The sequence below is a fragment of the Petaurus breviceps genome, unplaced genomic scaffold (genome assembly GCF_028583685.1).
Source record: "Petaurus breviceps papuanus isolate PSGF00001 unplaced genomic scaffold, PetGlider_PUasm1.0 90444, whole genome shotgun sequence".
NCBI classification, from domain to species: Eukaryota; Metazoa; Chordata; class Mammalia; order Diprotodontia; family Petauridae; genus Petaurus; species Petaurus breviceps.
The window spans coordinates 3,912,124-3,935,688 of NW_027187256.1; the positions used below are offsets into that span (position 1 = coordinate 3,912,124).

Sequence of the window (23,565 nt, forward strand, 5' to 3'; positions counted from 1 at the left end):
CATCAGTGTACGTGATCTCTCCTAAGCCAAGGAAGAAAATAAGTTGGCACCTAGGTACAATAGAGCATTAGATCTATGATCTGGAATATACTCTCAATTAACAAAATTACAAAGTCTGTCTCATTTGTACTCAGTTTCAACCTTAGTACCAGGATGATTCTCTTGTTGGTTCTGACCTTCCTCACAGAATACCTCTTTGTTTATAGCCATGTGATTCATTAGTATAATCAGTCAGGATAACTTAAAAATCAACTTCACTAGTATGGGATATCTCAACATGAGTCAACAGAATAAGAGCAGATAAAAAAAGTAAACAACCTAAGACCACACTGAGAGACACATAGTGTCTGCAAGGAAGGAGGTGAGAGTCTTGGTATTTTGCCCTGATCATACCATAGCCAAGAGAATTGTTTTCAGCTATCCATAGTTCCTGAAGCAAAATTAAGTTCTCCTCTCCCTTCACCATTCTGGACAAATTTTCTGGAAGGACTTGAGCTTATCAAATCAGGAATGCTTCACAAATCAAATGATGATTACCAAAGAGAAAAAAAAACATTGAGAAGGTAGGGTGCAAATCTCTCTTCAGTCATCTAAAGGGGCTGCCATGTGGAAAAAGGTTTCAATTTTTTCTCCTTTTGTCTCAAAGGATTAAACTAGGAGTGATGATAGGGTGATATAGAAAGATATATACATATATACATACACATATGCATACACACACTCACTTTGATGTAAGGAGAAACTTCCTAAAAATTACAGTTGGCTTCAAAGTGAAATAGCCCTGAGAGATGGAGCGCTCCCCTCCCCTCACCAGAGGTTTTCAAGGAAAGGGTGGATAACTATGTACAGTTGATGGCATAGAATATGGGGTTTCAAAATAGGTTCCATAAACTTAGATGGGGAAAAATTCTATCTTTATTTTACTCACTCCTGACTGAAATTTGGCAATTCCTTCAATAATAACTTTAAAAAATAATGAGGCGATCCATAGGCCCATCAGACTGCCAATAGCCCCATCACACATACACATCCACACTTATAATTCTTGTTGCAGAAATTGTAATTGGTTAGGAATAAATCAAGACTGGGAATTGCTAAGATTCCTTCCAGCTCAAATATATTATGTTTTGATGATTCTGTTTTTGCTGAGGATATCTAGAGGCCCTCTATAGTTTTATAGTCTTGATTTTTAATGTATTGTAAATGTATTATGACTCAAAAGCTATCCCACATGTATTCAAACAGAGGTACTTTATCATCAGTACTCAATGAAGCTTGATGCATGACTTCGAGGAAGATGTCTTAATCCTGGTGAACACTTTTGTTCCTTGGCAAATTGCAAAATGATTGTCTTCCATTTCCACCTACGATCTCCCTTTAGGGACCCTATCTGTCCGTGGTGTAACATATAAGATGTAAAGCCCAATATAATTGAGAAAATGGACAGTGATTAGCTAAAACAAACCCCTCTCGGGCAGATTGGTATTTTAATGTTTTATATCAGTGGGTATGGGAAAACTGAAAAGCCTTCAAGACCTGGCTTCCTTTAAATCTAAGCTCAAATTCTGCCATCTGTAGGAGGCTTCTTCAAATACCCTGTTACTAGTATTTTCCCCTATGAGTCTTGTTAGGATCTATTCTGTATATAATTTTTGCGTGCCTATATATTTACATATTGGCTCAGCTATTAGAACATAAGCTTTCAAAGGTCTCAGTTTTAAGTTTTGTCCTTTTTTTTGTATCCTTAAAGCCATAGCATAGTGTCTGCCATATAGAAATTGCAATGTTTCTTGACTCATTCATCAGCAGACATAAATAATAAATATGTTTTGATTACTAAAGTCTCAAGAAAAGAAACATAAATACCGTAGTGTCTGAGATGTCATTATTAATATGGAAGCAATTTGACTAAGATAACCAATAGTATCATTTGAGAAGTGTTACAAACTCCCCAGTACATAAGATAAACCTTGCAAGGAATGAATGATAGATCTTAAGAAAACATTTCAATATGCCCACTTACTTCTGGTCCTGTGCCCCCCATCTGGATTCACTGTGTTCCATTACAAACACTTGAGTAAGTCTTTTCTCTTTTGTTGAGTTTTGGCAGATGTGGCAAGGGAGGCTGGTAGTTACTGCATTCCATACTCACTCCAGGATACACTTTGTTTTCAGACCATAAATAAGAGGGTTCAGCATAGGAGGGGTGACTAGGTAGAAATCAGCAAGCAACACCTGGGCATGCAAGGGCACCATCTCCTGACCCAGCCATGCCATATAGATAGACACCATGGCTGGCAAGTAGTAGAGGATCATGACCCTCACATGTGAGCCACACATACTGAGTGCCTTGACACGTGCATCTCGAGACGGGAGACTGAACACAGCCTGGAGGATCAGGCTCTAGGAGGTAGCAATAAAGGTTACATCAATCCCCACTATTATGAAGGAAACAATCAAGCTATAAAGACTGCTGGGCATGTGATCAGCACATGCCAACTTGGCCACAGCCATGTGTTCACAGTAGGAATGGGGGACAACATGGGAGGTACAGTATGGCAGATGGACAACCATCCAGGTCATTGGAGTCATAGCTGCGATAGCTCTTGCTATGATGGCCATGCCCATCCCTACCATGGTTCGTGGTGTGAGGATGGTTTGGTAGTGCAGAGGTTTACAGATGGCTATATAGCGGTCAAAGGCCATGGCCACAAGCAACCCTGTTTCTATGGCTGTGGTAGCATGGACTATGTACATCTGGGTGAAACAGGCAGCAAAGCCAACGATACCATTACCTGACCAGAAGATGTGCAACATTTTGGGGGTCACAGAGGTTGACATTACAATGTCCACTGCAGCCAGGACACATAGGAAGTGATACATGGACTCATGCAGGGCACTGTCTGTCCAGATTACAATCACAATGATAACGTTTCCTAATAGAGCTACAGAGTACATGGCACTTAGTGGGACTGCTAGCCAAAGGTGGGCTGCTTCTAGCCCTGGGACACCCAGAAGGATGAAAGTAGCTCTGTTCACTAATGTGTGGCTGGAGGGAGAGCCCAGCATCACAGAGGAGACTTCTTCCCTGAAGACAAAGCCAAAAAAAGTAATCAGAGACTAGAGACTAGACAACCTAGAATTTTTTTTTATCTTTATAGGTGGCCAAACATATTTCTCTTACATATCCAGGAGACAGTGACCTATTTCTGTTTGGTTGTTCTGGTTTCTCATCTTCAAGCTGGGAAAGTAGATGACCATTAACTCATAGCAACAATATAGAAACATCATCCCCTACATGGTGGACCTGAAGACTATAAACTGGACATATATATTTGAGCAGGGTTCATTCAGTTGTGTTCTCTGTCACAGTCTTTGTGTCTCTGTCTTTTTATGTGTCTCTGTCTCCCTCCAATTTTCTGTCTCTGTCTTTGTGTCTTTTTGCCTCCCTGTCTTGACTTCTTTTTTCTCTGCATGTCTATCTATATTACTATTTAGCAAGTTGAGCTGAAATCTATTATCTTGTGAAAGTGGTCCACACTATATAATTGTTAGTTTTTATTATTTCATAAATTATTTTAGTTATTACAAACTCAAGAATTTGAATTTCATAACAGAATCTCAAAACAAGCATCTTGTTAGGACCCACAAAACCAGAATCTTGGCAGATGGAAACATGAACCTGTTGGAGATATGTTTCTAGTTTTAAGAGAAGGTACTGACTCCAAAAATAGAGAACTTCCTACATAAAATTAAGTGTAAATGATTCACATTAACTGAGTGTTTACTGTATATCAGGCAGGCAAAATGGGAAATAGTAGGGATACAAAAACCCAAACAAGACAAGTCCCTCCCCTGTAGACGTGTACATGGTGGCAGGAACATTTCAATGGATGGTTTTTTCTGACTTAACTATGTCCTAATGCTCCCCCTCAGGGTCCTGTCTGCCATTAGTATGCCTAGTTCAGGAAGCTGCAAACAGTATGGAATTGGGCCTCAGAGCAGGACAGAATGCTTCTGTGAGAGGGCTTTCTAAATTTGAAGAGAAGATGCATGGAAGAAAGGGAGAGTGGCACATAGCATGGACTAGTATATAGAACCCGAGGCCAGAAAAGCAGGAGGCAGCAAGCTTTTAATCTTGATTCTGCTACTTGGAAAGAAACTGAGTGACCCTGGGCAAGTCACTTCACTTGTCTAGGTTTTCTGTTTCTTCATATGCAGCATGAAGAAGTTAGAGCTGCAATAACTCTTTGATATCACCCATTCCAACATTTTATGCTATGATTTTCTCCTCAGTCACTTTTCTAAGTCCTTATTGCACCATGAATGAGTTCAGAAGCAGTTATTTCAATAAATTTCACTCACTCCATCCCAAGCTTATCTTCTATCTTCTTGCAAGTATTAATTTGAACAAAAAGTCCATTTATGTGAGTACAGTAGCTAATATGTAGAAAGAAAGAATGAAGAGAAAGAGAGAGTTTGGAAAGGGGGAAGGGAAACAGAGAAAGAAGGGAGGAAGAAAGAGAGAGAAATAAGAAAGGAAGAAACCTTTATTAAGCACCTAGTATGTACCAGAAAATGTACTAAGTGCTTTATAAATATAATTTCATCGATCCTCACAATAGCACTATGAAATTGGTGCTATTCTTATATACATTTTACAATTGAGGAAACTCAAGGAAACAGAAGTTAAAAAATTCAACCAGGGGAGACAGGCTAGTAAGTTTCTGAGACTTGACTGAAAACCTTGGTCTTTCTGACTTCAGGCCCAGTGCTCTATCCACTGTGCCACCTAACTGCCATTATAATGGCATTATTATGTTAGAGCTGTGAAGACAGACCCAAGGCATGAAGGGATGGAATATGAACTGAGTCTCTCCTTCTTAAAGGAAATTCAGGTTTAAAAGGACAATAATTGTCCGCTCAAAGTCAATTCCTCAATCCATATGACATGTTTCGACTTCTATAAAGTTTTATAACCAAAACCCCTATACTAACATAGTGGCCATTAACAGATCCAGGGGTCTCAATCTAGTCTCTCCATGCTATGGCATCAAGGAGAAGAGATAAACTGATAAGAGAAAAAGCTGTTATGCCCCCTGCCCCATGTATCTCCAGAGACAAAAGCTAGGTTATCAGTGGTTTGAACCTATTTGAAGGCAATTTAAATTCAAGAATAGAAATAATTTTAAAGTAGCTGCATTTTCCAACACTGAAACTGTATGTCATTATCAAGAGTAAGCTCCCAGTTTGTGGAAGTGTTTGAGAAATTCAGGCTGTCAGGTGTCACCTAGTCTAAAACAGCAGACTTGGAATGAGAAAAGTTGAACTCTTGTCTCCAAAACTTAAAAATCCTGTGATTCTGTGAAAAATCACTTAACTTCTTTCAGCCTCAGTTTCCTCATCTGTAAAATAGAAGTAATAATAGCACCCATTTTACAAAGTTGTTGTGAGGCTCAAATGAGATGAAATATATAAAGTGCTTTGCCAATCTTAAAGTTTGCCAGTCATATTTCTACCTATTACATCATATTATTAGTCTGAGACCCTGGGAAGCCATTTAACCTCTTTTTGTCTCAGTTTCCTCATCTGTAAAAGAGATAATAGAATGTACCTCACAGGGAAGTTGTGAGGGTCAAATAACAGAATAAATTTTGAGCACCTTAAAGTACTACATAAATGTGAGTTAATGTCATCATTGCCTTAATCAGGGTGTTAGTCCTCCCCATGGTACCACAAAGGCTCCTTCCAAAACTAAAATCCTATAATTCTTTACCTACTATGAATATGTCATGGTTTACCTATTTCCTCTTTACATAAAGTCAGTTGTAAGAAATCACTGCTGAGAGCTCCTTGAGTCCAGAGAATCTATGATTTAATGACCAAAATCAATTTTACCTTTTTTTCCCCTCTATCATGGCATGGTACCATTAATGTAGAGTTACATCTGTGGAAGGATCCTTGTAGGGCTTCTAACCAGAGCTCTAGACAGGTAAAGGGAATTGCACATGGTCACATAGGTAATAAGTCAATAAGCAAAGGTGGGACTTGAAGTCAGGCCCCTTTATTCCAGATGCAGAACTCTATCTTTCCACTGCATTCCCACTGACTCTTCCTTCACCTTGACCTTTAGCCTCCCTGTGGGAGAATCAATGAGAGACCTCATCTTCTTCTCTGAGGAGATACAACACCATGTCTCCATTAGCCCCATCCACCAAATCAATGACCCTCTTCCCTGACTGACCTTTGCCAGTTTTCTTAGAAGTGGCACTCACTACCACTCCATGATGCAAGGGGACAAGAACTTCAATGAAGCACATTAAGGCTAAAGTTTGTGGTGACAAAAGGAGCAGCAAATGGATAAGAGATAGAATAGACCTTTATATGGAAAAGGCAACTTCTAGATTTGATCCACTTTCCATCCTGTCCTCCTCCTCCTCCTGAGACATCCAGAACACCCACCCATCCCCAATTAAGCCCCAATATCACCCTCACTTCCAAATACAGGGATCCCTCAGAGGTCTGGTTACACTTTTTTCCATAATGACCAAAAAAAAATGAATGACAATATGAAGGATGGGTAAACCTCACCTTATTTCTTAATCCAGCTCTTTTAATGACTCAGTGAGTGATACTTTGTAAGTACCTTCGCCTACCTGGGCCTAGTTCATCATCTGTAAATGACAAGCCTTGGACTAGGTTCTCTCTAAAGTCCTTTCCTCTTCCAAGTTACTATGATATTCTGAACTTTAGCCATATGTATGTACATGTGTACATAGACAGAGGGCAAAGGATGAGTTGAATAGGAAAGGGTGATATTTAAAAAATAAAATTAAGATGTGAGAGAAAAATTTATTGAGAGAAGGGGAAAGGGAGAGATAGATTAGGCTAAACTATCTCATATAAAAGAGGCAAGAGAAAACTATTACAATGGAGGGGAAGAGCATGAAATTGAAAGGGAATGGGACAACCTCACTCTCATTGAATTTATCTTAAGGAGGAAGTAACATACACACTCAATTGGGTATCTTACCCTATAGGAAAATAGGGGGGAAGTGGATAAGTGGGGGGAGGGTGATAGAAGAGAGGGCAGATTGGGGGAGAGGGTAGTTTAGAAGCAAACACTTTTGAAAAGAACAATTGGGGGTCAGGATAGGATGGAGAGAAATATAGTTAGTCTTTCACAATATAACTACTATGGAAATGTTATATAGTCAAATCAAAACTTGCTCTAAATCATTATTGATTGGAGAAATGCAAATTGAAATAGCCCTGAGCTATCATTTTACACTTATCAGAATGGCTAAAATGGTAGAAGGGCAAAGGGAAAAAATGTTATGGAGGATGTGGAAAAATTGAGACACATTCATTGTTGGTAGAATTGTAAACTGATCCAACTATTTTGGATAGCAATCTGAAATTATGCCCCAAAAGTCATTAAACTGTCTCTTTTTGACCTAGCAATATCGCTATAAAGTATATTTCCAAAGATCAGTAGTGATAAAGGGAAAAAACCTATATGTTCTAAATTATATGTAGCAACTCTCTTTGCAGTGGCAACGAACTAGAAATTGCTAGGATGCCCATATGTATTTGAGCAAGATTTGTTCAATTGTGTTCTTAGTCCCTGTCTTCATGTCTGTCTCTCTATGTCTCTCTCTGTGTCTGTCTGTATCTCCCTCTTTGTCATCTCTCCTTCTTTACCTCTTTTTCATCTTCCTCTCACATAATCAAGATAGAAAAGAAAAATTCTGTATTTTCAAGAAGTTAGTGGGAAGAAACAATGTCAATCTAACCTGAACTGGCTCATGAGAAGAAAGGACAGACACACACACACACATAAAGTTGAGTAAAAAATACATTTTCTTCAATAGGAAGATAGAAGGAAAAGGGGGTAAAAGGGAAAATTGGAAAAAATTTACAGTAAAGGAGGAAATTCTCCTAAGCAAAACAAGCTGAGAATACACAAATAGTGTTTTAGGATTTTTGAGGTCTCATAGGCTATTACTTTTAGGGTGTACTTAACAACTGGAGAATAGCTGAACAAATTATAATACATTAATGTGAAGGACTACATTGTAATTTAAAAAATGGCAAATATAGTGTTTTAGGGTAAACTTGGGGAGACTTATATGAATTGATGCACAGTGAAGTAAACAAAACCAGGAGAATAGGGGGAGGCTAGGTGGTGCAGTGAGTAAAGCGCTGGCCCCAGAGTCAGGAGGACCCAAGTTCGTTTCTGGCCTCAGACACTTAACACCCACACATTAAAAAAAAAAAACTAGCTGTGTAATCTTGGGCAAATTACTTAACTCCAATTGCCCTCCAAAAGGCAAAAAAAAAAAAACAAACCAGGAGAGTAATTGATACAATGACAATATATTAGGTACAAACAACTTTCAAAGGAGCAGGATGATAACCAATCACAATTCCAGATGAATTTCATCCATGGTGAAATCAGCTACCCACCTCCTGATAGAAATGTGAAGGGCTCAACGTGTACAAAAGTGATTACTTTTAAACAGACAAAAGTAAATTATCTTTTTCTAGATTATACATGTTTTAGCAGGTGTTTTGTTTTTCCTTCACTCTCAATTGACACTAGTGGATGTAGGATTGGGAAGGAGAGAAAATGGATTTTTTCTGATTAAAATATAAATTAAAACTAAATAGAATAGAGCACAGATTTTTCTGCATTTACTGAAGGAAATAATTATGATAAAAAATTAAATTATAGTGAAACCAGTTTATCAAAATAAAAGGAATTTGGATTAGTTCCTAACAATGGCATTTACACATGATTGAAAAAGGCTGCCTCAGGACAGAGTTGATTTCCAGGAATTCAAAGCTCCTATGCACAGACTAAATAATATTTGCAAAGATTGTTATAGAGAAAATTTCCCTTTAGGTAAAGCTCTGAAAAGATTCAGTGATTATGTTGATCCCAACTTGAACCAGAACCAAATAGGAAAACACACACACACACACACACACACACACACACACACACACAACTTGTGATTCAATAAGACCAAACTGTTTACACCCCTATATGAGAAGCGGATACCTGTTAATATTGAAATTCATATAATTATTGTGACATTAAAAAAGGGATGTACATAGATAGAGGATGTGGGTATAAATGAACTAATCTGATGATAAAAAACTTTATTATGGGGTACAAAGGGACTATAATGAGAGAAAGAGAAAGGATGAGGCAGAAAAGGATAAGTTATGCCACACAAAGAGTCACAAAAACATACTGTAATAGAGGGAAAGAAGGGAGGGAGATGAACATCATATGAACTTTATTCTCATTGGCTCTGGTTCAAGGAGGGATCAACATAATCAGGTAAGTTTAGGTTTGTAACATGAAAAGACACAAAGACTCATTATAATAAAGGGAAAGGAGTGAGGGAGAGGAACAAGGTATGAAATCTATTCTCATCAATTCCGGTTCAGAGAGGAAATAACTTACTCCATTAAGTATAAATGTCTATTGGGCCCTACAGACAGTAGGAGGGCTGAGGGGGAAAAAGAGGGGGTTGCTTAGAAGGGAGGGAAATAGCAGTAAGGGGAAAGGGTATGTAAGAGAGATGGGGAACAGGGAGGGAATACTGAGGGAGGTGGTGGTCAAAAGGAAAACTCTTAAGGAGGGGAAGTGATAAGGAAGAAGATATTTTAACAATGCAGGGAATAGAATGGAGGGAAAGACACAGATAGTAATCATAACTGTGAAGGTGAATGGGATGAACTCTCCCATAAAATGGAGGTGGATAGCAGAAGGGATTAAAAACCACAATCCTACAATATGCTGTCTACAAGAAACACATTTGAATTATGGGGATACTCACAGGGTAAAGGTAAAATGCTGGAGGTGAATACATTATGCTTCAGCTAAAATAAAAAACAAACAGCAGGGGTAGCAATCCTTATTTCACTTAAAGCAAAAGCAAAAATTGATCTAATTAAAAGAGATAAGAAAGGAAACTATGTTCTGTTAAAAGGCACCATTGAGAATGAAACAATATCATTACTTCACATATATGCATCAAGTGGTATAGCATCCAAATGCCTAGGGGAGATGTTAAGGGAATTAGAGGAAGAAATAGATAGGAAAACTACACTAGTAGGGGATCTTAATCTCCCCCTCTCTGATATTGATAAATCTAAACTAAAAATAAACAAGAAAGAAGTTAAGGAGGTGAATAGAATTTTAGAGAGACTAGATATGGTAGATCTCTGGAGAAAATTGAATGGGGATAAAAAGGAATATACCTTCTTCTCAGCAGTACATGGCACATACACAAAAACTAACCATGCACTAAAAAACCTCACAACTGAGTGGAGAAAGGCACAAATATTAAATGGATCCTTCTCAAATCATGATGCAATAAAAATCACATTCAATAAAGGGCCATGGAAAGAAAAACTAAAAACTAATTGGAAGCTAAATAATTTAATCCTCAAGAATGAGAGGGTTAAACAAGAAATTACAGAAACAAACAGTAACTTCATTCAAGAGAATTATGATAATGTGACACCATACCAAAACTTGTGGGATGCAGCAAAAACAGTTATTAGGGGAAGTTTTATATCTCTGAATGCATACATGAATAAAATAGAGAAAATAGAGGTCAATTAATTGTACATGCAATTGTAAAAGCTAGAAAAAGAACAAATTGAAAATCTCCATTTAAATACTAAATTAGAAATATTGAAAACCAAAGGAGAGATTAATAAAATTGAAATTGAGGAAACTATTGAATTAAAAAATGAAACTAAGAGCTAGTTTTATGAAAAAAACAATAAAATTGATAGACTTTTACTCAATATTATAAAGAAAGCAAATTATGAATATCAAAAATGAAAAGGATGAATTTATCTCCAATGAAGAGGAAATTAAAACAATAATTAGGAATTATTTTGCCCAGTTGTATGTATATAAATTTAACAATCTTAATGAAATGGATGAAATTTACTAAAAATGTGAGTTGCCCAGATTAACTGAAGAGGAAGTAAATTAGTTAAATAGCACCATCTCAGAAAAAGAAATTGAACAAGCCATTGATGAAATCCCTAGGAAAAAATCTCCCAGCCAGATGTATTTAATAGTGAATTCTATCAAATATTTAAAGAACAATTGATTCCAATACTTTACAAACTATGTGGGAAAATTGGTGAAGAAGGAGTCCTACCAAATTCTTTTTATGACACAAATATGGTACTGGTACCCATATCGGGAAGAGAAAAAATGGAGAAAGAAAATCATAGACTAATTTCCCTTATGAATATAGATGCCAAAATTTCAATAAAATGTTAACAAAAAGACTACAGCAACTTACCACAAGAATAATACACTTTGATCAGTAGGATATATTCAAGAAATACAAGGATGGCTCAATATTAGGAAAATTATCAGTATTTTTGATCATGTCAACAACAAAACTATCAGAAACCATATGATTGTCTCAATAGAGGCAGAAAAGATTTATGGCAAAATAAAACACCCATTCCTATTTAAAAAAAACAAACTAGAAAGTACAGGAATAAATGGTGTCTTCCTTAAAATGATAAGTAGCATCTATCTAAAACCATCAGCAATATTACATGTAATGTGGATAAGGTAGAAGAGCTTCCAATAAGATCAGGGGTTTAACAAGGGTGTCCACTGTCACTCCTCTTATTCAATCTGGTGCTAGAAATGTTAGCACTAGCAATAAGAGAAGAAAAGGAAAGTGAAGGAACCGAATTCGGCAAAGAAGAGACTAAGCTATCACTCTTTGCAAATGATATGATGATAAATACTTAGAGAATCAAGTAAAAAGCTACTTGAGAGGATAAGTAAATTTAGCAAAGTTGCTGGATATAAAGTAAACCCACATAAATCCTCAGCATTCTTATATATTTCTAACAAAATACAACACCAAGAGATAGAAAGAGAAATCCCATTTAAAGTTACTGTAGACATTATAAAATATTTGGGAATTTACCTGCCAAAACAAACCCAGGACCTATACGAACACAACAATAAAACACTTTTCACACAAAAAAAGTCAGGTCTAACTAAATGGAAAAAACACCAGTTGCTTGTGGCTGGGTCAAGCTAATATAACAAAAAATGACAATTTTGCTTAAATTAAATTACATATTTAGTGCCATACCAATCAATCTACCAAAAAATTACTTTATAGAGCTAGAAAAAAAATAGTAACAAAATTCATTTGGAAGAAAAAAAGGTCCAGAATATCAAGGGAATTAATGAAAAGAAATGCTAGGGAAGGTGACCTTGCCATACCAGATTTTGATCTGTATTATAAAGCAGCAGTCATCAAAGCTAGTTGGTCCTGGATGAGGAATAGATTAATGGATCAATGGAATAGATTGGGTACCAGAGACTCAGCAGCCAGTGACTATAGTAATCTACTCTTTGATAAACACAAAACCCCAGTTTTGAGGATAACAACTCACTAGTTGACAAAAACTGCTTGGAAAACTAGAATACAGTATGGCAGAAACTGGGCATAGACCAATATATAACACTGTATACCAAAATCAATTCTAAATGGGTGCATGATGGGTATAAAGACTGATACTGTAAGCAATCTGGGAATAGTTTACCTATCAGATTTATGGAGAAAGGAAGATTTTATGACTAAAAAAGAGTTAGAGAGCATGATGAATTACAAAATGGATAATTTTGATTACATTAAATTGAAAAGCTTCTGTATGAATAAAACCTATGTAATCAAGATTAAGAGGGAAGTGGAAAATTTGGAAAGGATTTTTACAACCATTGTCTCTGATAAAGGTCTCGTTTCTAAAATACATAGAGAACTGAGCCAAGACTATAAGAATGCATTATAGTATTCTTATTCCCCAATTGATAAATGGTCAAAGGATATGATCAGGCAGTTTTCAGAGGAATAAATAAAAGATATCTATAAGGATTTGAAAAATGTTCTAAATCACTACTGATTAGAAAAATGAAAATCAAAACAACTCTGAGGTCCCACATCTCACCAGTCAGATTGATTAAGATGACAAATCAGGAAAGTGATAATGGAGAGGATGTGGAAAAATTGGAACACTAATGCATTGTTGGTGGAGTTGTGAATTGATTCAAGAATTCTGGAGAGGAATTTGGAACTATGCTCAAAGGGCTATAAATATTTGCATACCCTTTGACCCACTAGTGCCAGTTCTAGGGCTGTGTCCCAAAGATATAATAGAAGTGGGAAGAGGTACCATATGTACAAAAAAATATTTATAGCACCTCTTTTTGTGTAGGCAAAGAACTGAAAATTAAGGGGATGCCTATCAATTGGAGAATGGCTAAACAAGTTGTGGTATATGAATGTAATGGAATACTATTGTGCTATCAGAAATGAGGAGCAGATGAACTTCATAATAACCTGGAAAGGCGTATATAAATTAATGCTGAGTGAGGAGAACAAAACCAGGAGAACTTTGTACATAATTACAGACACATCTTATGTGTGATGGATAATTTTGATAGACTGAACTATTCTCAGCAATTTAAGGTTATAAGACAACTCAAAAAGACTCATGATGGAAAGGGATAGCCACATCCAGAGAAAGAACTACAGAGTCTGAATGCAGATTGAAGCAAACTACTTTCTCTCTCTCTCTTTTTTTTTGTTTCTTCTTTCTCATTGTTCACTCCATTCATTATAATCCTTCTCTACACCTTGACTAATGTTTTATGTGAAGGTATTTGTAGTTCCTATATTTGATTACTTGGTCCCATGGCAGGGAGGGGGAAAAATTGAAAATTTAAGGGATTATGAAACTTAATGTTGCAAGCTAAAAGTAAATAAATAAAAATTTAAAAAGTATTATTAAGAGCAATATACACAGTTAGTTTGTTTTGCTTAGGACGAATCCCTTCCTTATTCCCTCTTCCTAATATATCTTCTTCTTCTTTCTCTCCTTTACTTCTTATTTCTTATGAACAACTTGCTATTCCTTTTAAATATACAATAACACCATATTGTAATGTTTTTTTTTCCACTGTTTCTTCTTTCCCCAAAACTGTGGTAGAGATGGTTACCATTATGTATCTATATGTATATCAATATCTATATCAATATTGATATTGATATATATACACAAACACGTGTGTGTGTATAAAACCATTCTATACATACTTCTATTCATCTGTTCTTTCTCTGGATGAAGATGGTGTCTTCCTTTATATGTCCTTTTTAGTTAATTTGAGTATTTATAATAGTCAAAATGACTTATTCACTAAAAGTTGCTCTTAAAAATATTGCTGTTATCATACACAATATTCCTTTGGTTCTATTCCTTTCACTTTTCATTATTTCTTGCATGTCAATCCATGTTTTTCTAATTTCATCGAGGTCATCATTTCTTAAAGCAAGGAGTATTCCATAACAATCATGTATCACACTTTGTTCAGCCATTTGCAAATTGATGGGCATCCTTTCTTTTTGACTTTGTTCTTTGCCTGCCCCCCCAAAATGCTAAAAATATTGAATAACATATAGGATCTTTCCCTTTTCCCTAATAATTTTTGGAAATTAATCATGTACTTATACTGCTAGGTCAAAAGATAAAGACAGTTTAATACCTCTTTGAGAAAAATTTCATATTGCTCTCCAGAATTGTTACATTAGTTTACAATGCCAGCAACAGTGAATGTGTCCCAAGATTTCTCTATCTCCTTTGACATTTGTCACTTTTCCTATTAGTTTAGTCACTCTCATAGGTGTAAAATAATAGTTCAAGGTTGTTTCAATTTGCATTTCTCTAATCAATAATGATAGAGCATTTTTTACATATTTATAAATTATTTTTCTTTAATCTTTTCATTGGAAAGCTGTTGATTCATATCTTCGACCAGTTATCAGTTGGGGAGTGACATATTCTTGTAGGTTTTACAAAGTTCTTATTTGAGATATGAGATTCTTTCCTGGAAAATTTTCTATAACCTCCCCCCCCCCCCAATTTCCTACTTTCCTTCTTATCTTGGCTACATTTTTTTTATTTGTACAAAAACTTCTTAAATTAATGTAATCTAAATTATCCTTTTTACATTTCACTCTGTTCTCTATATCTTGTTTATTCACAAATTCTTCACCCACCATTAGCCTGATAAGTAGCAAGTTCCATGTTCTTCAACTTTTCTTTCAATGTTTTTCTTTATATCTGGGCCATGAATCTATTGTGACCTTATCTTGCTAAATGGTGTAAGATATTAGTAAAATATCAGAATGTTGATGATTTATGTGGATTTGTTCTTTCAACTAACTTTTTAGTTGGACTCTTTGGGATTTTCTAAGAATATCATCACATGATCCCCCGAAAGCAATAGCTTTATCACCTCACTCCCTCTTTCAATTCCTTTTAATTATTTTCTTCCTGTTATTACTATTTCTAAGATTTTCAATACAATACGGAATAATATTGGTGACAGTGGGTGTAATGGCAAGCAAAGAAGTAGTTAACACCTTGTTCTGGCTACTTAATTATTTAGCACTTTGTTTCAAGTTTAGGCTTGTCTTTGATTATATCAAGCCTTCATTAAAGAATAGAACTTGTGAATCCCACAGTGGGAGGAATTTGCTGATGCAACAGGAAGAAATGGAACAGGGAGGAGTTAATGATCATATATAAGAAGAGTCTCAGGCTGGAGAGGGCAAAATTGAGAACAGAACTTTTGGTGGCAGAACTGAGAATGGAGAACTGGGAACTAAGAACTGGGAACTGAGAACTGAACTGAGAACTGAGAATAAATGAGAAGAGAATTGAGAAGAACTGAGAAAAGAGAAGAGATGAGAACTGGGAGGAAGCATTGCTGTGGTGCTGGTACTTTGCTGTTTTTATGTTGTTTTTTCAGATTCATCTGCTGATGCACCTTACTGCTGGTTCAGAAGCCCTGAAAGAGTATTTTCGTGTTGTATGTTTATAGAAATTCTGGAGGAGGGCCTTACTGATGTTTTCAGAGGTCCCGAGACTAAAATGATAATTTGTGTTGATTTCTCAGACCTTGTTGTTGGGTCTTTTTGATTTCACAGGCAGAAAGTGAATTGATGATGGTGCTGATCAAATGTTATTGTGACTTTGACAAGTTTTGCCTTCCCAGGAAAAGAAACTGTGAAGGACTTGAGGTGGACTAGACACTCTGACCTTCAATATGGAACAGGAACTGCACAAGGAGTTGGACAAGGAACTGAGAGCTTCCTGCCCTTTAATCCAGGTGACAGTTGGATAGATTTGGGCAGGAGCTGGAACCATGGAAAAGTAACCATGGAAGCTGAGAGCCTGTCTTGAGTCAGGATGAAAAGACCTCTCCTTGGGTCTTTAATGCAAACTGAGAAAATTATGATTTACTGTGGCCTAGGGGTGGAGAATTTTCTACTTTGTATCCTGTACCTTTTCAGGATGATTGAATTAAGGATGATTGGAAACTAATTTCCAATTAAGAAGAAAGAAGACTTTTTGATTGAGGGATTAAGACAATGTGACCTAAGGTTGGAGAACTTTGTTGTACTTTGTGTCTATTAAGGGGGCTTGCCTCCTTAAGGATGATTAAGTTAAGTTCTTACTGAATGATATCTTTTGCTTAAAATTATGTGACCACTTTGGTAAAAACTATGCGACAATTTTAGTGACAAGTTGTTATGCCATAACATTGTGAATGCTGTACTTTGATTTCTGTCAATGTTTTGTCTTAGTTTGTTACTGAATAAATGGGTCACTATACTGTGTAATCAGAACCTTGAAGCTGTTCACAGCATCAGTCCTCTGGTAAGCTGCTCTTGCTTGGCTTTACAGTGGGCACCTGATCTTACTGGGAAAGCCTCTAGTTTATCACCATTGCAAATAATGCTTATTGATGATTTTAAAAGATTTGTTTTCATAAATTTGAAGTAAAAATATACCTGTACTTTTTATTGTTGTTGTTAGGGTTTTTTTGCAGGGCAATTGGGGTTAAGTGACTTGCCCAAGGTCACATAGCTTGATTTTTTTGTCAAGTATCTGAGGTCAGATTTGAACTCAGGTCCTTCTGACATCAGGGCCAGTGTGCCACCTAACTGCCCTTTCAATAGTTTTCATTAGAAATGAGAGTTGTTCTTTTTCAAAAGCTTTCTCTGCATCTATTGAAATGATCATATTTTTAAACTTTTTTAATCATATGATCAATTAAATTAATAGTTTTCCTTATGCTAAACCAACCCTGCCTTTCTGTTATAAAACCCACTTTTTTATAATTTGCAAACATTGTTATATATGGTTGAAATCTTTTAGCTAGTATTTTTTAAAATGAATTTTACATCCCTTTTCATTGATGAAATTGATTTGTAATTTTCATTCTCTGTTTTTTGCTCTTCCTGGTTTAGGAATCAGCATCATATTAGTTTTATAAAAGGAGTTTTATGACATTTCTTCTTTGCCTATTATTCCAAATAATTTATTTAATATTGGAAATAGTTTATCTTAAAATGTTTTCTAGAATTTACTTGTAAATCTTTGTGGTCTTGGTGCTCTTTTCTTGGCATGATACTTGATGTCTTGTTCAAATTATTTATTTATTTTTGGAGGGCAATTGGGCTTAAGTGACTTGCCCAAGATCACACAGCTCGTTTTTGTGTTAAGTGTCTGAGGTCAGATTTGAACTCAGGTCCTCCTGAATCCAGGGCCAGTGCTCTATTCACTGCATCACCTAGCCACCCCTCAATTTATTTTTGAAACTAGGTCTTTTTAGGTATTCTATTTCCTCTTCTGCTAATCTAAGCAATTTATGTTTTTGTAAATACTCTCCCATTTCACTTAAATTGTTAAATTTATTTGCATATAATTAGGTAAAATAACTCCTTATAATTGCTTTAATTAACTTCATTAGTGGTATATTCACACTTCATTTTTTGACACTAATGATGTGGTTTTCTTTCTTTTGTTTAATCAAAATAACCAATGTTTTCTCTATTTTATTGTTTTGTTAATAAAAAGCAACTCTTAATTTTATTTATTAAGTCGATGTCTTTTTTTAAAAGATTTTTCTTTTTGCTTTTTGAAGGTAGGAATGTAGGGCAATTGGGGATAAGTGATTTGCCCAAGGTCACATGGTTAGTTTTGTGTTAAGTTTCTGAGGCCAGATTTGAACTCAGGTGCTCCTGACTCCAGGGCCAGTGCACTATTCACTGTGCCACCTAGCTGCCCCAATTCAATGCCTTTTTACACTCAATTTTACAAACCTTACCTTACTTTTTTAGGATTTCTTATGTAGGTTTTAATGGGACATTTTTAGTTAATTCTTTTTTTCTAAATTTAAAAAATTATATACGCAATTAATTGGTCTGCTCTTTCTGTTTTACTAATGTATGCATTTAAAGCTATATTTTTTTTTATGAAATCACATTCTAGACATAGTCACATAATAGATTTGATCTGGTTCTCTTCTATTTTTTATGATATGGTTTTATAAAACCAATCAAGAGCATCTCTCCTGAGGACTGCTACTGTGAATAACTTTAAATATCTAATCACATAGTAAATGAACTCTTTATATATTTAGTAATAAAGTAAAACATAACATTCAAGAAATTCAGGCACAAGATTCACAACAACATAATGAAATAACTTATTACTAAGGTGGCCACATAGTCTGAAAGAAAACATATCAGTCAGTAAGTTACAATCTCATCAGTCAATACAGAATACCCAAGTAAAGTTCTCTTTCATCTTGTCTAGAGGCTGGCTTCCAAACCCCAGGGCTCCTCTTCCATGGGTTGACTGCTCCAACCTCTTCCCTGGATTCGCCCAATTCTTGCTTGGATGCACACATAAACAGCTCTTTCAGCTCTTGCCTTGATTCACATGGAGGCAGCTCTATATCAGGTTCTATATCAGCCCAAGGGGACTACTCCACTCCAAGCCCTTGCCATTTCTGTTTCTAGGAAGACAAAGCTTAACAGAGCTACAACAAAATTTACACACATTAAACTTAACAGAGCTACAGCAATATTTACACACATCAAGCTTAACCAAGTTACAAGAATATTTGCACACATTGCCAGCACTATCATTTCAATTTCCTTTCTGTCTGACAAAGTAGCACAAATCTACAGACAAGACTTCTGTCTGAGAAATCAAACACAAATCAACTGTAAAACCCTAGGACTTCCATATAGCAGTAAAGTCCTCTTTTAGGACTTCTGTCCCAAAACAGGGTCCTTTTGTCTGAGAGAACAACAGAGTGACAACATCACGAACATTCTCTCTCTCTTCCCAGAAAGAAAGATTAAGAGTGTTGAAATCACAACGCTTTCAGTTCTGTTTGGTCCCAGTTCTGCTGGAGCTTTTTTCTGCTCTACTCCTTCCTGTTCCACTCTTCCTGTTCTCCTCATTTGGGAAGCTCCTCCCACCATGGGTTACAGGTGTCGACATTAGGTCTGTTAAGGGCAGGGAAGGTCTCCAAACTCCCTTGGGCCTATTAAGTGCTGCATGATGTACATTGTTTACAAAAAAGACTTTTGATACCATCAAAGGCAAATGCCCAAGGCACCTGAATAGCTGAAATAAGCAGCAAAGTACTACTTTTCTTGTCATTATGTGTCTTTAACTTTTGTCTATCTTGAGTTTATTGTGTTATATAATATAATGTGGTAGTTTCAATTCCATTTCTGTTATACAGCTTTCTAGTTTTCTTACTTATTGTGAAAAAAGGAGTTATTTCCCCTTTATTTTCAAGTTTATTGTGCATTGGTTTATCAATTCGATCATTTTTCAAAATTCTTCCTTAACTAGTTTGTCCCACTGATGTTATTTTCAATTTTTCAAAATCCAGATCAAACCAGTTTTAATAATATTTTCTAACATAGTTTGAGGGTGAGAACTATTACCCCTTTGTTTTTTTTTTCTGAATTGTTTTCCTTTCTGTTCCAGAGCTTTTATTCCTCCAGATAAATGTTGCTATAATTTCATCTAAATATGTAAAATATCTTCCTGGGAGTTTGGTTGGGATCTTAACAAATTTGTAAGTTATTTTTGGTAGAAATGTCATTTTCGTCATCAATGTATCCATTGGTATGGATAAAATATGAGTATTAAGTGTCTCTCCATTAGTTTGATTTTCTTTAATTCTGTAATAATTTGCAATTTTATCTCTTCAACTATTGGATATGCCTTATTTGAATAACTTAGATATTATCTGTGTTTCATTTCATAATGCTCAATATAGATTTTTAACACTTTAAATTCCATGTCATATAATACTGGAAAAATGGAGCATTCTTGTTTTATTCCTGTTTTTATGAGGAAAGCATCACATATTTTTCTACTGCATATAATTTTAGCTTTTGGTTTTCAATAGATGCTTTTATTGTAGTACAATCCCTGTATGTTTAAATTTTGTAGACTTTTAAAAATATAAGTTAGTGTTAAACTTTTGTTTGAATCTACTTACATGACAATGTGATTTTAAATTCTTTGAATTTTTCATGTTTGGTTAAACTAATTGTTTTCCTCATGTTGAAACCATCTTTGCATTTCACATATAAATCCAACTTAATCATAGTGCATGGTTTAGGAGCAGATAGATTACTATATTTTGTGTAGAATTACATTTATATTTAAATATCCATTAGTGACATTTTTCTATATTTTAATTTGTTTGCTTCATCCTTCCCTGGTTTAGGTATTGGAATTATGCATCTCCACATCTTCATGTTCTAACTCTGTTCTTTGTACAAAGCAAACTTTTGGGCTTTAATTGTTCAAATACTTTGCAAATACTTAATATAGTTGTCATTACAGTAAACGGCACTTCACTTTTCATCAACTTCAACTTTTTGCTTTTTTAATGGTAAAAAACCCACAAAATCATCAGAATTTTAATTTGCCTTTCATAATACTCGTTTACTAACAATGCTATGTTATCTAATAGCTTCTATGTTGTGAATATAGTGCTGTCATTTGTAGTAAGTCAGATTTGTTAGTCTTACTGATCATGCCATCGTGGAATCACTTTGGCACTTTCAGAGCTAATATTAAGGAACATTGTGGTTACCAAGAATTCTGCACAATGATGACTCACTCAGTAGCTCCCCCTTGAATCTCTCTTGGTTGACAGGATCCAAGTGAGTAATGGACAATCCTTCTGATTCATTATAAATGTACTTCCACCCAAGAAAAACCATATAACTTCACCCATTAGGAATGCTACATTTGGTCACTTTCCAAATTTGGGGACCATGCTGCTCTCTAATATGGGTGTGATTTCTCTCTGTAATGAACACACATATACAGACACAGATATGCACACATATACACACTTCCATCAAATAACAAGAATAGCATTGATGTCCTTCCAGGAATCCCTCTAGACATGAGTGTTAACCAGGTCTATGACTAAGCTCCTAGAGAAGATGCTTCTGAGGTTACTGGGCCAAATCAGGACTCAAAGCAAAACTATGATTTCCATATCAGACTTCTTTGGAGAGCAAAGTGCAAGTTTCTTTATGTCTGAAAGTTCTAGACCCAAATCACCATCTTACACTGAATCACTGAGTGGTCATAAAAAAATCACAACTTTTCAGAACCTCAGGAAATTCTCTAAGACAATCTCCTAATAATTTATGGATAACTTTTGATTTTCTTAGGAGGAAGCTCCCAACTAATAGAATAATGATTTGATTCACCAGAACTGTATTCAGAGATATGGCCCTGAAGTTCTGAAAGCTATTTTGCTGGAGCTCAAGGACTAACTTGTTTTTCCAAGCTGAAAAAGTTTCAAGTATAGACCTAGTAATGAATTGTGTACTTGATATTGAAAGACTGGACTGGGTACCTTAAGGGAAAATCATCAATCACATGATAGATTATGAATAATTTTTTCTTTACTCATAGCAACAACTCCTAGTAATTAAAATATCAGGGTATAACCTGCTTTGACAGAGCCAAAATTTACACCCATCTAATTATAGATCTTTAAAGTATTGACATAATAAGATCTTGATAGATTTTTAGTGAGTCTTTTGGATTTTCTAAAAAACATCTTCAAATAAAGCTTTTATTCACCCCTCTGCCTATATTACAGAATTTACAAATTTAAAGCTATTAAATTTGAGCTAAACAATTTCTGATCATAAAGCCTGAAAAAGGTAAGGAATATGTTTGCCTTTGTGTGACTTGCTATCTAACAGAAAGTAGTTTTAAGTTGCTTCTCCACAGCTTCTATGATTCTCCTTTCTGAGCATCCTGAAGGAAATAAAACTGAGGCTTCAGGAAGCCTGAATGAAGGTGCCAAACGCTGCTATTATTCATTGACTATTGTCACCTGGATGTCAGCCATGATTCAGTCCTCACTTCCCAATGAGACACAGGCAATGGAAGTGCTAATGACATCTCTGTGAGGAAAATCTCCTCACTGGTGCCTAGGGAGACTCTGGGGGCCAAGGACAGTCAACCTCATTAGCGCTGACATTCCATTATAGAATCCAAGTACCCCTTTACTCTCCTTGGAATGCTCAAGGATCATTTTTCTCTGCTTAATCAGTCCCAAGGAGCTCAGTTAAGGCTCATGACATCATAGGACTTGGAATGGAAAAGGACCATAGAGAAAGCCTAGTCCAAGGCCTTTCATTCACAGAGAATAAAAACTGGGTTCAAAGAAGAAAGGAGATTTGAAGCATATTATTCATTGAGTCAGTGAAGCAGCTGGGAGGAGAAAATAAGACATTCTTCATATTTGTTTTCCTATCATTAGGGAGAAAATCAGGCTTCTGAGGAATCATTGTATTTGGAAACAAGGGAGATATTGGGGTTTAATTGGGTGATTGGTGGGGGTAGGTTTTCTGGATGCCTCAGGGGCAGAAGCTAAAGTTGGGTCAATTCTAGAGGCTGTTTTTTTCCATATAAATGTCCAATTTCATCCCTCATCCATTTAATGCCCCTTCTGTCACCATACATTTTACCCCTAAGGCACTTCAGTGAGGTTCTTGTTCGCTTGGAACAGACCAAGCATGGAGTGGAAATAGGAGAAGCCACTTCTTTTTTTTTTTTTTGGAGGGCAGTTAGGGTTAAGTAACTTGCCCAAGGTTACACGGCTAGTTTTGTGTGTGTGTGTGTGTGTGTGTGTGTGTGTGTGTGTGTGTGTTAAGTGTCTGAGGCCAGATCTGAACTCAGGTCCTACTGACTACAGGGCCGGTGCTCTACTCACTGCACCACCTAGCCACCCCGAGAGGCCACTTCTGAGGAAGCTGGCAAATGTAAGCCAGGGAAGTGGGTCATTGAATTGGTGGATGGGCTAATGGAGACATGGGGTTGGGTTCTCCTCAGAGAGGAGCATCAGGTTTCTCATTAATTCTTTCAGAGGGAGGTCAAGAGTCAAGGTGAAGGAACAGGCAATGGGGATGCAGTGGAAAGAAAGAGTTTTGCATCTTGAGTAAAGAAACCTGACTTCAAGTCCCACCACCTTTTGTTATTGACTTAATACTTTTGTGACCATGTGCAAGTCCCTTTACCTTTCTAAATCTCAGGTTAGAAACCCTGCAAGGGTCCTTCCAGGTGAGTCTC

The 23,565-nt window shown here is 36.0% G+C and overlaps 1 pseudogene; it reads right to left on the bottom strand.

The window, feature by feature from the left end:
* Positions 1-2,148: 2,148 nt before the first annotated feature.
* On the bottom strand, positions 2,149-3,069 carry LOC138177705 (olfactory receptor 52I2-like; annotated as a pseudogene).
* Between the last annotated feature and the right edge of the window lie 20,496 nt (positions 3,070-23,565).